The sequence below is a fragment of the Gossypium hirsutum genome, chromosome A07 (assembly GCF_007990345.1).
Source record: "Gossypium hirsutum isolate 1008001.06 chromosome A07, Gossypium_hirsutum_v2.1, whole genome shotgun sequence".
Taxonomy (NCBI): domain Eukaryota; kingdom Viridiplantae; phylum Streptophyta; class Magnoliopsida; order Malvales; family Malvaceae; genus Gossypium; species Gossypium hirsutum.
This window is the reverse complement of record NC_053430.1, coordinates 26417392-26420792: the sequence shown is the minus strand read 5'-3', so window position 1 is coordinate 26420792 and position 3401 is coordinate 26417392. Positions and strand designations below refer to the sequence as shown.

Sequence of the window (3401 nt, the reverse complement as noted above, 5' to 3'; positions counted from 1 at the left end):
TGAATTGCTCGTTCCTCCTTCACTTACATTGCATTACATTACTGGGTGAACCTGTGAAGAACCAAGAAAACAGTCAATTTTTCTGTTCAAAAGTTCTACCTGATTAGAGAGCATGGTGACCGAATCGATGTTAAAAATGCTGGTTGCTTTCGTTGACTTTGTCCTCATGACTTGCCATTGATAATTATTCAGTGACATCTCTTCTATAAATTCATAAGCATCCTCAGGTGTCTTATTATTGATAGTCCCACCAGTAGCTGCGTCAACCATCTGTCTAGTTGAAGGATTCAGGCCATTGTGAAAAGTTTGAACCTGTAGCCAGAGTGGTAACCCATGGTGAGGGCACCTTCTCAACAGGTCCATATATCTCTCCCATGTATCATATAGTATTTCTAAATCCATCTGCACAAAAAAAGAGATATCATTCCTTAATTTAGCTGTTTTAGCCGGCGAAAAATATTTTAGTAAAAACTTTTCGGTCATTTGTTCCCAAGTAGTGATTGATCCTCGTGGTAACGAGTTCAACCACTGTTTAGCCTTATTCCTTAGTGAAAAGGGAAAAAACCGAAGGCGTATGGCGTTGTCAGAAACGCCATTAGTTTTAAATGTGTCGCAAAACTCCAGAAAATTTGCCAAGTGATTGTTTGGATCCTCATCCTGCAAACCATCAAACTGAACAAATTGCTGTATCATTTGAATCGTGTTAGGTTTCTGTCGAAACCATTTTTTGAAAACAGGGGGTCGACTTTGATTTTGAAAATGAAAATGAAAAAAATGGGAGTCGCCACCAATCCTTTTTGTTAAGGTGTGATCGGGTCACCTCGAAAAGTGTTGTTTTTAATAATCAGTTTGATTTATCAAAACAATGATTTTGATCTACGAAAATCAGAAAGACGGTTTCGGGAGTCGGTTACGCACGAGGAAGGATTAGCACCCTCGAAACACCCAAAGTTGGTACCTAATTGATTAATCAGTGTCTTAGTGTCGAAGATTTGAAAACTTAAAATACGATCCCTCTTTGTATTAACGTTAATAAAAAATGATTGAATAAATTGAAACGGATGTTAAAGACCTTCTCATCTCGAAGTAATAAAATGTCACATTCAATAAGTTAGGACACGACATCTTGAGCCTTCAAGAATGAGCTTGCCTTTTATTTAAAATTCATGTATTTTAACCCTTTTTTAAAAGGATATTCGGTTATTTAGGGTAAATGAGGAAAATCGAAACCCAGTAAGATAGGGCACCATTTCTCGAATTTCCAAATACCGAATGTTGCCTTTATTAGCAAAAAAAAAATCTTATCTCGAGGTAACAAGATGTCATATCCAGTAAGTTAGGGCACAACACCTCGTATCTCCGAGAATAAGCATTTTATTCAAAACTCGTATTGCGATTTAAAAGAATATTTCGTTATTTAGGTTAAATGAGAAAAATCGAAACCTAGTAAGTTAGGGCACGATTTTCTCGAATTTGCAAATATGGAATATTGCTTTTATGAAAGAATTATTTTTGTTGGGTAAAGGTTAATAATAATTATAATAGTAAAATAATAATAATAATAATAGTTAAGTAGGAAATAATAACAGTACATTAATAAGACAAATAATATAATAACAGTAATAGTACTAAAGAAAATAATTATACTAATATTAGTAATAAATATAATGGTAATAATAATTATAATTAATACTAATACTAATAATAAACATAATAATAAAATACCATAATAAAAATAATAGAGATAATAATAATAACAATATTTTAAATAAGATAATAATAATAGATAGAAAGTGGTAGTAGTTATAATAATAATAATAATAATAGTGGTGTTAGACAAATTAATTTGAAAATAAAAAAGAAAAATAAGCAGAAAAAGGACTAAATTGAACCTAAAATGAAAATTCGGGGCCAATTTGAAAATAAATAAAGAAGAAAAGGACTGAATCGAACGCGCAAACAACAAGAATGGACCAAATCGGGCAATAACCCCTCCCTCTAAAACGTGCAGCATCAAGTAGGACCCAATTGAAATCCAAGCACAATTTTGGGGTAAAATTAAAACAAAAAAAAAACTTAATTACAAAGTAATAAAAAAGCGAAAGGGCTAAAAATGCAATTAGCCCTTCCGTTAAAAAACACGCAGATCCCAGGCAGGAGCGGGTCGGATCGGGTCGGACTAGGGCAAAACGACGTTGTTTTGGGACTTGTGGACGCCGGCCAAAACGACGTCGTTTTATATGGCCTATATAAGTTAAAAATAATAAAAAACTCATTTGATATCAGTTCTTAAAAAAAGATCTTTCTTTCTTTTTTTTTTCTCTGCAGGTCTCCTAATCTGGCAAGGGCTCCGGCCAGTCGCGATCGTCCTCCAACATGCCTCCGCCACCGGAGACCTCCGTGTACAGCGGTCGGAGGTCAAAATTTCCCTTTTTTTCTCGGCGCTTTGAAAGTTATTTGTTTCTTTTATCTTTATACTTTGTATTTTATGCATATGTAAATATGGAAGGGAACAGATTTGAAAATAAGAAAGAAATAAAATAAAATTACCTTAGGCCTTCGATTTTGATTTTTGGTATTTTGGTTCTCTGATTTGGGGCTATTCTCTTGCTTTGGTATTACTAGAATCACTGTTTTGCTTGTGTTTTAAAATCGAGTGCTTTGTATTTAAAAAAATTGCCGAATGTTACAATGGATTTTGGCTTGACTTTTTATATCCATTTTACATGCTTTTATTTATTATTTACTGTCTTTTCTTCATTTAATCTGCAGGTGTAAGTGGGTGGCTACATAGTGGCGGTGCTGATGCGACAATGGCGGTGGCAGACCTGGCATGGGGCGGCTAGGCTAAGGTTTCTTCTTTTTTTTTTGTTTTCTGATTAGTGTATTGGGCTAGGGTTAGGCTGAAATTGGGCATTGCTTTGTAATTGGGTTTAAATGGGTTTTGGGTTGTAATGTTTGGGTTTTAGAAATGAGCCCGGGCAAATTGGGCTTACTACAGCTGCCCCTCTAACGAGAACAGAGTAAAGACTTTCAAGAAAAATCAATTTTGCTCAGTCTTGCTGAGTCTCGGCTTGTTTGGTGTTCCTCTTCTTCTTGTGGCCTCGCTCTAGTCCACTGTATCTTGTTGTTTTGATCCATCCCACCACCGCTTCAAAGAGATAGGACTTGTAACTTCAATCTGCTCCACTGCTGCAACCTCAAGAGGGTAAGATTTGTTTATTTTTAATCTGCTCCACTATAACTTCAGGGAAATAAGAACTTGTAGCTTCAATCTGTTCCGCTACTGTATTTTAGGGAGACAAGATTTGATTTGGTAGATTTAATCTGACCAACTGCCACTTTAGAGGTGCAAGACCCATCATTTTAATCGCTCCACTGCAACTTCGAGGAGATAAGGT

General features: G+C 35.3%; 1 non-coding gene across 1 annotated transcript; it reads left to right on the top strand.

Annotated features, from left to right (window-relative positions):
* Positions 1–328: 328 nt before the first annotated feature.
* Positions 329–435, top strand: LOC121204271 (small nucleolar RNA R71). The gene has a single exon (XR_005899199.1). It is a non-coding gene; the product is annotated as a small nucleolar RNA R71 (small nucleolar RNA).
* The last annotated feature ends 2966 nt before the right edge of the window (positions 436–3401 follow it).